The sequence below is a fragment of the Manis javanica genome, chromosome 2, assembly GCF_040802235.1.
Source record: "Manis javanica isolate MJ-LG chromosome 2, MJ_LKY, whole genome shotgun sequence".
Taxonomy (NCBI): domain Eukaryota; kingdom Metazoa; phylum Chordata; class Mammalia; order Pholidota; family Manidae; genus Manis; species Manis javanica.
The window spans coordinates 114400591-114413070 of NC_133157.1; positions in this window are offsets into that span (position 1 = coordinate 114400591).

Here is a 12480-nt window from a genome sequence, read left to right on the forward strand (position 1 = left end):
CAGTCTCTCCTAGGGAGTAGGGGCCACAACTTGGTTTTGAGGGAAGAGGTGGAAAAACTCAAGAACATTGGGCAAGTTTGGGTAGAACTTTGCACTGAAATAAAATTTCTGTGTGAAGAGACTATAAAACTCCAAGTAAAATGCCCTTCAATTCTGAATTTTATAATAAAATAATGATACAGGCTTTATTTCTCAATTTTTGTTTTGCTGTTTTGCCTAAGACTGACTTTGTATGAAAAGAAGTCAATCAATATGGATTTCTTAAATTTCAAATAATGGAAAAATAGACAAAGAAATCCTTTCTTCCTGTACCTATATTGGCCAACAGTGTCACTACTGTACTCTAAATGCCACACTCCCTCTAGTGCACCCCTCTGGAAAGACAGCTGCTGGATCTATGCTTATACAAGTATTTTCTAGTAAAAGAAGAGAATTTCCAGAGCAGTCTGTGCTTAAAATCTGTTTATCCTGCATAGCCGATTCACAATGTTATCTTCCTCCAGGGTTCATACAAATCTATTATGTTACCTTATTTATTTATTCTCCATCTATTCTCAGAAACTTCTTACAAGGAAGGATGCATACAATATGACTCAATTGGATATCTTAAACTGTATGGAATGAGAAAAGAAAAACAAGAGTGAGGCAAAATGATCAAGATATTAGATTTAAGTACATAAAATAACAACCAGACATCCTTCCATCAATGGGCTGTATAGTTAGCTGGGCATATTTATATTAATCAGGATAAACTAGATTTTGCTATGGTAAAAACAATTCCAAAATGTTAGGAGCTCCTAAAAACCATGCTTTAATTTCTCGTTCAGGTTACAGACCTACTGAAGGTGAGCTGGAGGCCTGCTCCCACTTGCCTCTAATTTCTGTGCTAATGGAGCAGCCACTGTCATTCGTAGTGCTGGTCACTGTGGCAAAAGGGAAAAACAGCTCTGCTCCTTCCTTTGCAAAATCAGATTGTTTATTTTCTTATTATTTGAATTGTAAGAGTTCTTTGTATATTGTGGCTATCTGATTTTTTTTTTCTGGATTCCTTTAAGATTTTCTCTTGTTCTTGGCTTGCAGTAACACTTCAGTTCCTCTGAGCTTCAATTCTGTGGGTTGGCTTGGTGTTTTGTTTTTATCAATTTTGAAAAGAGTTTGGCCATTTCCTCTTTGGGCATTTCTTCTTTCCATTTTCTCTCTCCTCTCCATCTGGGATTCTGATCATGTATAAGTAGAAATTTAAACATGTCCTTTATATCTCTTATTTCAAATGTTCTTCTCTGTGCTCCATATTGGTTGTTTTCCATTTGACTTATCTTCCTTTTTGAAAATTCTATTTTCTGCAGTGTCCGAATTACCATGTTGATATGAACTGCTCTATATTTGATTCTTTTTAAAAAATGATTCTGATATTCTGGTAAAATTATCCATTCTTTATTTTTACATTTTTAAAACTTATTAAAACACATTGGAAGGCTTAGCTTTTTAAAGGTAAACTTTTTTTTATTTTAGAGTAGTTTCAGATTTAAAAAGAAGTTGAAAAGGTACTAGAAAGTTCCCATATACTCCACACTATTTCCACTATTGTTAACATTCTACATTATTCTGATACTTGGATCACCAGCTCCTAGTCCTTCTTTTTACATTCCCCATTATCACAGTCTCCTGCTATCTGATTCCATCCACTCTACCCTTACCAAGATAGTAGATCCTCATTGATTCCTTAGAGGATATCATGACTGCTGAGATTCTACATTCTCCATATTTACAGATGAAAATAGTCTTGTTTACAGATAAAGAGGTTGTCAGAAGCAGCAAATGGACAATACCCCCCAAAATTTGTTACCAACTCAAAACTCATTTTACAGAACAAAAAAATAAAGATTCCCAGTTCAACATAAACTGCCAAAACCTGAAGTTTAACTGAGAAGAACACAAAGTTTCTGCTTAATTCCACCCACTGATTTTCTTACCTGACACACTATTATCATGACTACTACTATTTAAGTCAAAGCCACATCTATACACTTAGTTGATTAGATCCTGGAGGAGGAAGACTGACTTCTGAACTTTCTACTAAAGATCTGCCCAAAAATAGCCATTGTTGAGAAAATGGTAAAAGAGATCACAGGAAGAGCAAATGCCTCGCCGAGGGGGGTGGGGGGGTGGGGGGGGGAGCGAAAATGCACACCTACAATTTCAACCACGATTTTCAAATGCTGTTACCATGATCCTTACCATTTAGACTTCCAAAATTTTATAAGATGTAAAACACAGCAAATGGGACAAGACAAAACAATACATGTAAAATACCACAACTGGCAAATATTGCCATCACTCCAAGTCAGAGGACTACAAAAAGCTTGTTTAAAAATGAATATTATTTGATCAACACAAGTTTGAACCTAGAATAAGGGCTGAGGAAAAAAACAAAATCATTTTATTTAGAAAAGATGAAGATAAAATTTTTAAGTGTATTTATGTAGAAGCTTAAAATGTTGACCTAACCTTTTGTTCAGTTTCTTGTAAACTGCCTCAAGCCCTCTGTGAAGGAAGTGAGGTATAGGCCTTCCACCAGCACATCACGTACTAAAGAAAAAACACGAGGCAAAATTTCCACTGTGTCCTGTGACATCTATACTACTTCTGAAGTATTTGCCATTCTTCTCTTCTCGATAGTGCTGGCAGTACTTCTAAATGCTTCCTGAAACTTTCTCCTTGGATTATCAAAGCTAAATTCACCATCACCTTGCACCCTCCAATCCACCCACTTGCTCATTTCCCACTCTCTGTCAATAGCACCATCATTTTCTGCATTATTAAAGCTTCATTTTTTGAGTCACCATTGACTCATTTTTCTTATCTTCTGATTCTAGTCACCATAGAATCCCACATATATAATTGCTTTGCAAAATATTCCCGGATGCCATTCTTTTTCTCCTATTTTCATAACCTCAACACCTTGTCCTTGTGTAGCTCAAATACTCCTTGTGTGCTTGAGCCCCTATTGCTACATCAATTTAGATGAACAGCAGTCTGACTAAAAAATAAAATTGATGTCAGTTCCAGTCTTTACTCAGTCCCTCAAGAAATGCACAGTGTAATAGTTCAGAGACAGGGTCTGAAGCCAGACTGCCTGGGGTATCACCTGGCCCTGTCAATTCCTAGCAGTTACTTCATCTGCCTCAGTTACTTTATCTGCAAAGTGGGAATAATAATGATATCGTGTTGTACAATGATTGTGAGACTACAATGACTAAAAACATGTGAAGCACAGAAAGCATCTACAACAATGTGTGGTACATTGCAAATTATTATCTTTTATTACTGATTTTATTGTTATTGAAAATCCTTATTAGTGTCTGTCACTATCAAAGAAGATAGAAGTATTTTCCCTAAGTTATCCCTTTTCTCTGCTCTCAATTTTCCACCCAAATCCTCTCCCAGAAGCCAGCCCACCCTGATTTTAATTTCTACGGCCATTTTTTCAGCTTGCATGACACTTTTCTTGCCATTTCCCAAAATACAACTTCCTGGCCCATCTCTGACCTTTTGAGATTTTTCTAACTTTCTGCTAAGAGAAGGATGGTGAAAGCAATTTACCAGGTGCAGGTGGTAAGGGGGAACATCCACTGCAGAGAATTCAGCCAGCAACCAAACTGATGAAAAGTCAGCTGATGTTTATTTTTGCCATGTGCTGGCAATTCTTAAGTAACAGTGATAAATGACTCCCTGCCCCCAATCTGTTATCAATCTAGTAGCTGTGGTTACTGTTGAGTTTTAATAACATATACATGTATAAATATAAATATACACATTATGCAATATCAATAGTGTTTCTTTGTGGGTGGCCATGCATTTCAGAACACACTGTGCTGTCCATGGAGAAGTTATCAAAATGAATTGATGGGTTACAATGAGGGAAGATGGTGCAGTTCAGAAAAACACCTGATTAAAAAAAGAAAAGAGAAGATCTGGCAGGACATCATTCCCAATAAGGTTCGGGTTGCTGCCTCAACTGTGCATCTTTACATCCCACAGTTAATTTAAGACTATTTATTTTCTTTAAGGCTCTCTATCTTGTTCTGCCTCTGAAGGCAGAGGGCATGATGTGGAGGAATTCATTTCTCTCTTATCCCCACCCCCAATTACATTTAGTGAGAATATCTCCAAATCTTTTCTTACATTTTGTTTCAAAAGACATGACTGTTTTTTGTTGTTGTTGTTTGGTTGGTGGTTTGGGTAATTCTCTACCTATGTGATGCTTTTCATGAGAGACTGGAAGACGTTTCTGCTGGTATTCTGCACTGATAACCTGGAATTCTGTATTTGAATATTTCCCTGTTTTGGCTCCTCCATGATTTTAGGGACTTTGTATTCTTTCTGTAACACTGACTATATCTCTTGGAGATAGCTGATTTTCTTTATATCAGATAATTGATCTATTCAGAGAAGAAGAAATTTTCCTGACTTCTGCTAATTTCTCCCCTAGAAGAGTTGTCATTTCATGGAATTGAATCAGAGAGATTCTAAGACAGGCATCTGATTGGCTGACTCGCAGGATGATGAACAGATTAGCTCTCTCTCATGGGATTAGAGAGTTAAGTGTTTTGAATTTAGAGCAGCTCAGTTATTCGCACCATGACTCCCTCAGTAATCTCAGCCATTTTTCATTTGGATTTCTGACTTCATGTAAATACTAAAACTGCATATATCCCAGCTTTTATTTTGAAAATTTAAAAACCAACAGAGAAGTTGAAAGAATATTACAACAGACACTCAGATAGCCTTAGCCTAGATTAACCAATTATTTTGCTATATTTTTCTTCCCTCTTTGTGTATGTGGGCAATTGTTTGATTTTTGTTATGCCATTTGAAAGAAGGTAGATTTGTAGACTTCATGACACTTCACTTCTAAATACTTCAGCATGTACTTCCTGGGACAAGCTCATTCGCTAATATAATGACAATACCATTATATACCAAGAAAATTAGTTACATCAATATTATCTGATAATATTATACAATACATAGTGCTAGCCAATTTTATCCAGTTGTCCCAGTGATACACTTTGTAGCTATTCACTCTAGGATCTAATCAAGGATCAGGTTATTTTTCTTTAGTGTCCATTAATCTTGATCAGTTAACCTGCTTTTATATTTCAAATCCAGTGATCAGTGCAGTTATTGATAGGGTTACATTTTAGATTTATCTGAAAGTTGAATTTCTCTGACTTTAACAGTAATAAAATGATTTATGTCTGAATTGATTATGTTCCAACCAAAAAAGTAATTATTCCTTTGTAAATCTGCAAAGTATCTCCTAATGGCTATCACTATGTCTTACTTTATCCTATTCACATAAGTGGAACAAATCATACTCATTATAAACATTTATAGCTTACAAATTGTTGTTCAAATTAGAAATAGTTTAACACATAAGGCTCATTTCACCCATCACTAAGATGCATAAGTGTCTTTTAATCACCAACAATTCCTTTGTTCTGTCCATATTCGACATTCATTTTATTCCTTCTCAGTTCCCCTCTAATTCTATCACCCTTCTTCATTATTTCAGCATGTTACTCCCCACCCTCCTTTTCTCTATTCCTTATCCCTCACAGCCTTCCCTCCACCCACTGTACTATCACCCATAGCAGCAATGAGTAACCTACCCCTCTCAGGAGCATTTTGATGGTATGCGTTAAACACCTAAAAACTAAATCAAAAGAACTGGGATTAATTCTTATTTCTATTAAATGTTGGGTGACTTTTAAAAAAGTTAATCTCAACTAGCCTCAATATAAAAAGAAATTAAGTAAAGGGGTAAAAACAACCTAAGAAAATGAACACCATCTGAAGCACAGAGAAGTCAAGTATATGGCCCAAGGCCACACAGCTGATCAACAGTAAAACTGGGGTGTAGATGCAAGTGGCTGAACCCAGAGTCCCTGATCCTGCACACTATCTACTGCCTCCCCCAAACCAGATTCCAAAAGGCATTGGAGCTTGCAATCCCTGTTTTGTCTCTCAGGACAGTTGCCTGTGGCCATTCCCCTCCCATTTGGCAGAGAGCTCCCCAGTAGCCCCCCTTGGCCCCACTCTCTAAGGCTTTTCCTATGCTTGCATTTGCTGGCCACCTCCAGGACCCACCGCTCCTTGCCCCCTGCAGCGTGGTCTATGACTGCTTAGTTCCACACAATGCGCCTTCTGTCAGGCCCAGGGCCAGGCAGGCTTTCCACCTCACAGACTCCAGTGGCAGAGAAAACAGCCCTTTGTTGTGCAGGGCCATCCATCCGCCTTCTTCAGCGAACCCATTTCTGTGCCTGGGATTACATTTCCAAAAGGCCCCCTCTGTTTTCTCTGACTTAGTACTTGTCAGGCACCAAAAAGGGGATGTGAGTATGATAGAAAACATACAATGTGCTGGAATTCACTGTGATGGGGTGAGTTCCTTTACTGCTGTGGGCCTGAGACAATCCATCCCTAACATAAGGCTACTAACACCCACCTTGCAGGACTTTTATATTAGGTAAAATAAATCATGCCAAATACTGAGAAGAGGAAACTAGTAAAAAACAAACACTTAGAAAGTGGTAGCTACTCTCATTTTTCCTCTGAATTGAAGCAATTTTCTCTGAAACACAAATGATATTTCAGTATAGTTATTAGTGTTCCTGGGATCCTGCAATACATCTATCTCTCCAAGACCTGATATATGGCCAAGGTTATCAGAAGTAATTCTGAATATATGGGTATTATCCTTATGCTGTGTTTTGCTATGTTTGTTTTGTTATGTTGCTCTCCAGGGCAGTGGTATCCAGGTCTATGATACCTTATCATTATTGTTTAAATATAATGGCATAGTTTCTCATAAAATTACATGAGACAGATAGCACAACAGTGTTGTTTGATTCTTGATTTAAGGGAGTAAATATGTGGTTCATAAATTTGGAAGAAGTAGACATCACAGGTGTGGGTGAAGTACATGTGGAGGGTTCCGTTTTGGTCTTGGAAGTCATTACAAATATGACTCACCTGGACAATTTAAACAACAAAAAGACTTAAGCCAGGTTTTGTTCCCCTCATTACTGTCATCACGTGGGGCCCAAGAAGTCTTTGGTGGGGGGCAGCCCTGTGCACTGCAGAGTGGTTGCCGATATACTGGCTTCTACCCTCTAGATGCTCTAGCACCTTCTCACTTGTGACACCCACAGACGTCTCCTGTCATTGCCAGGATGTCCCTGCGGGAGTGGTGGTGGCAGTGCGCAATCATCCTGGGTGAGAACCAGAGCCTTAAACTCACACCGTATTTAATTTACCTGAAGCACGTCATCAAAGAACTGAGAAAACTGTTCCCAGTAAGGGAAAAAGATAAAAAGAAGAAAGAGGCTTAGAATGATCCATTCCTATCGATTTTACATCCAGAGCATTCTTTTAGTCAAGGTACTCTCCCAAAAGGGAGAGAAATTCCCCCACCAATCTCATGAATGCACTTACAGAGCCTTTCTGCGTGACAGATCTTCCCAGGCATAGCAAGGACCTCCTGACAGCTATTGCAGTTCATTCCAGGATCCAATACACCAATTTCCTCCTCACATCTTGAGCTATTGTCCTCATCTTAGCATCACATGGCAGCACTTACCCTCCACCACTTCACAAAGGCTATCTTCTTCCAGACACTATAAAGTTAAGGACTCAGTATTACACAATTAAATGATCCTTTTTTAAGACTTTGCAAAGCCCTGAGGATTCATTTAAATAGTGATTCATAACCTTATCCTCTCAGAAACAAAACCCACTTTCCATTCCCCCATTTATTGCTTTCCTACTTAGTGTGCTTGAGGTTTACAGTCCTGGGAGCCTGATTAAACACAAACACAACATACCTTTCAATAGGACAGTGTGAAATGTGAGGGGTCAGGAAGATACCAGAAATTCATCAGATCTTTGATGGTAGCAAATTGACTTAGTTGTTTTACAAAGCAGTCTTGCCCTTCCTGTTTCTGTTATCTCAATAACCCTTAGCACTCTGTGTCAGATTGCCAGCCCTGTTTGGAGCACATTTCTTCCAATTTGGTGAATGACTAAAACAGAACTGTTCAGCTTATAAGGGAACCCGACTTGATCTCAGGAGGTCCTGGTGGGGATCCTGGAATGAACTAAGGTACTTCTCTTCCGTACCTCTTCCCATTCCAGCCTTAGAGGCCTGCTCTCAAACCAAGACCAAGAAGAGGGCGAGGTTTGGGGTTTATGTGTTCTGAAGGGGTGAAATGTTAATGAAGACAGCTCGGATTCAGGAATTTGGTGGCCAATTCTGGCTCTGCTGGGAACGTGTGGAGACTCGAGCTGGCAGGCATTTTGAGACAGTGTCCCTTTGCCTTCCCCATGATTCCAGCCATCACTTGGGTGGGAGAAGGGTAAGGTCATCCTCTGACAGCCTGCCTGCCTCTGAAATGACCAGTGTGGAGCATCTAACTCTATGTGCTGTCATCTTTCCAATCTGGCTTAAATGTCCCCTTTGCAGACAACATGCCACCACCACCACTTAGCACAATCAGTCAAGCAGCCCACAGCCCCTTCTCTGGAATCTCTCTTAGGGCTCTGATCCCTTTACAGCTGGGCCACATTCACTTATGGACACGCCTGTATCTCTTACTGTGGGTGAGATCTTTGAAAGCAGGCTGAGTGGCTGTGGCTTCAGGCACCAGCTAGAGCTACAGCCTTTGTTCTCCCTGAACAGAAGAGCAGAGGAGACCCATAGGCCTGAAGTCTTCCAGCGCAGCTCTCACTTCAAACCATCCCTAAAGGTCAAGTCCTCCCACGCGCTAGCTCTAAACTGAAACACTGTGGCCTAATGAGTGATTAATGTGCCCTAACCTCCTTGTTTCCCTCTCTACAAATGCCGTCACGCAGTAGGATATGGTGTCTGCCGACCCAGGAAATCTGAGCCTGCTGATAGATTTCTCCCTTTAGAAAAAGAGATTTCTTTTTCTTTCTTTCCTTCTTTTCCTTCCTTCCTTCCCTCATTTCTCCTATCATTAAATATTTTAGTATCTGCTCTGTGCCAAGTACTCTTCTAGGCCCTAGGATTCAGCACGGTGACTATGGTGAAGTCCTTACCCTCACTGATCTTACACCTGATTGTAGATCTCAGCCTCCTCCTAAAGATATCCAAGTGGTCTGTGCACCTTCTTCACCGGGTGGGGTTTGCTGGGGTCCTGACCAGCAGGAAGCAGAGCCGGCTGTCATATTCGCTTGCAGTGTCCAGTCAGCAGGGTTCATGACAGCACCGGCCTCACACCTGCTCAGGCCACAGTCTGGTTCCTATGGTGTCTGGGAACTGGGGCCAAGGAAACAGCCTCTCACAGAGAGAGGGAGCCCCAAGAATAGTTTGTTTTACAAAGCAATTTCTTGTACCTCCTCTTTACATTACCTCAATAACTCTTAGAATTATGCCCTATTTCTATTAATAGTTGTTAAATTGCCATCCCTACTGGGAGAAAGTCCTTGTTAACTCATGAAATGATCAAAACACAGAAGCTTTCAGATCATAAGGGAACAATAGACTTGATCCCACAAGGTACTGAATGATTCATTATCTGATAGATCCCTTTGCTGCTGACACTAGAAACATTCTCTCTGAGATGCCCAGGGGGTTGGTTATGTTCAACATAGAAATAAGGGCCTGTAGAACCCTGCAGCATGAGGGACATGGAGGGTTTTAAAAAAAATTCCTTACATAAATTTCTAGTCTATTAACAGAAATGTAAATTATTACATTTCTGTCTATTTCTAGCCTATTACAGAAATGTACTATGTGTTATATTGTGACTTTGTACCAAGAGTGAAATTATTTCTGTTTTTGTGAGCTGAAGAAAGAATAGATAGACATTTTGAAGTTGGCATCGTGGAAACTTGTGGAAGGGAAACTTGGCAAAATAAAGACAGAATGATTACAAGTCATTAGGAGGAGAGAAAATGATTTCCTGTGAAGGCATATTTGATTTTCTGTTTGAGAAGCAATTTCTCCCAAATAAGAGGGTGTTTTTTGAGATATTCAAAAATGTATTTCCATGGGACACATTTTTCCTTCTTGGTGACAGCAATCGTGCTTTATAAGATGCTGTGATAAGGCTTTGATGGAGGATTGATTTTCTGTGACCCATCTAAACTTGTTTTTTCAGGCATATATAAGGAACCAATGTGCTATAAATCAAGGCACTGAACAGTCACCATTACTCATCATATTTTCTCAGTGTTTCCCACACCCCACTGTCCCTACTCCCTGTCTGGGGAAATTTAGGTAGTTTCAGTTTGTGTATGTTTCTTCTGTTTTAGGACTCACAACAGCTTTTCCCAAGGTCACCAGATCAGGATGAAACTCCCTCCAATGAACCAAATGAGAATACCATTCAAAGCTGCTGTGTTTGTGCTCTCAAAACCCCTTCCGTTTCTGCCAACCTTGTCTATCGGCCAGTGGGAGAAACCAAGGCCCAAATGTTCCTTTCTTTAGAGTCACTTTGGTGTCAGACTAGGAGAGACATGGAGCCACACTCCCCACTGGAGATTAAATTAGAATGATTTGTAAAGTTGGAGTCAACATGAAAATAATTTGTCTTCAAACTATGCTAGATAATTGACATGGTGGCTTTTTGTCCCCAAAGCCAAGTAAATGACGCCAGTAACATCTCTTGTACTGGAGTATTAACAAGAGATAAATAACAACCCTCCAGTTTAAAGCTATAACTGGCAGTCTGGGTCACTCTGCATTCTCAAAGACATCTTTCTAATTCTCCTTTCTGTTATTCCAGAAATTCTCTCTGTGAACCATTGGCCTCATTTTCTCTTCTCACTAGACAAGCTCCTGAAACCAAGAGGAGGGGTCTGTATGCACATTTCATTGTGTGGGAGTTGCACCCCTGCACAAATCAAATAGCACATCCCTTCGGAAGAGCCAGCCATCGGTCATCTTATCTCATCTATAATACCAAGAACACCCCCCGTGGCACAGACTGTAGTCTTTGATGGGTTGCAAGGACTGCAGTGAAGGCAGCGTGGCATAAGGAACCAGGAAGGGTGCCAGAGTCACACAGCCTCGGGTCCAACATCCAGTAGGCTTCAGGTCCTCAGTCAAATCATTTAAGTTCTTAGACTCACTTCCTCAACCATAAAAAAGAAGGTATAATACCTTCTAGAGGTTGTGAAAACTAGAGAAATCTAGTTATAACGTTCCTATTGTTTGTGCACCTTCATCTGTTGATACTTTATGACTTGCTTGTAGCAACATAGCTTCCTTTGACTGGAACATAGGGTTTCTTTCCCTCAGACTTCACACCTGCTGCTCCTTCTTCCAGGAACACCCTTCCCTTCAGTCTGTGGAGCATGGGTGGCTTCTTATTCTTCCGTTTCACTTCCATGGTGAGACCTTCCCTGGCCCACCTGTCTGTGGAGGTCTATACCCAGCCCTCTCAACCTACTTCCGCCCACCACCCGGATAAGTAATGCTTTCTCATGGCACCCTGCTATTTCCTTGGAGCATTTACCATATATATAATCATATTATCATTAGGTTACTTGTTTATTTTTATTATTATTGCACAAGACTGCCAGCTGCCAACCATGTCTGTTTTGTTCACAAATGAATACTCTGCAGGATGCAGTATTTGGCACACATAGATGCTTAGTGAGTATTATTGAGTGAGTGAAGGATACATGTTTCTTACAACCACCCCACAAGTTAAAATAAATAGGCATGTTTATATTCACTTTAAGGGGAGGAAACAAAGGCTTAGGCAGTTAAAGCAACTTGGCCAATTACACCGTCACATGAAAAGGATCCAGGGCCTGAGCCCAGGGCTACCTGCCTCTGGACTTCCTGGTCTTTCCTTTCCTGCAGCCATTCCCAGTGTGGCAGAGGCATGGCAAGGGATGGCTCCAAAACCACAGAGGGTACATTTCCCTGCATGGTGTGAAAAGCACCGGGGGGTGGGGGGGTGGGGGTTGCGGTGGGGAGATGAAGTGATTTTATATCTGGAGAATGGAATAATATCATTGTTTGTATGTACATTGCAGAATACAAAGCTCTGCATTGTCTTGGCTAGGGAGGCACCAGGGATGACAGAGTTTCTGGAAGTGCGCTGGCACTGCTGCTGAGCATGCCTGGCCAGGCGTCCCATGTGAGGAAGAACTGGAAGCCCACCCTGGACTCATCCTTTTCCCTCATCCCCGTCCCGTCCATAACAAGGTCCCTGACCATCTACTTCCCCCCTACCTGGAGTTATTAAGGCCGTAGTGCAGGCAGCCGTCACCTCCCTGCTGCCTCCTTCCCCTGCCCACCTCCTCAGGCTCTGCCTGAGCCCTGCTTGCCAGGCAGACAGAACTATCTTCAGCTCCCCTGAACAAGCTTTACTCTCTGTTGACTCCACGTTTCTGCAAACACTTTGTGAATACATGTGGCCATGGATCCCCAACTACAGG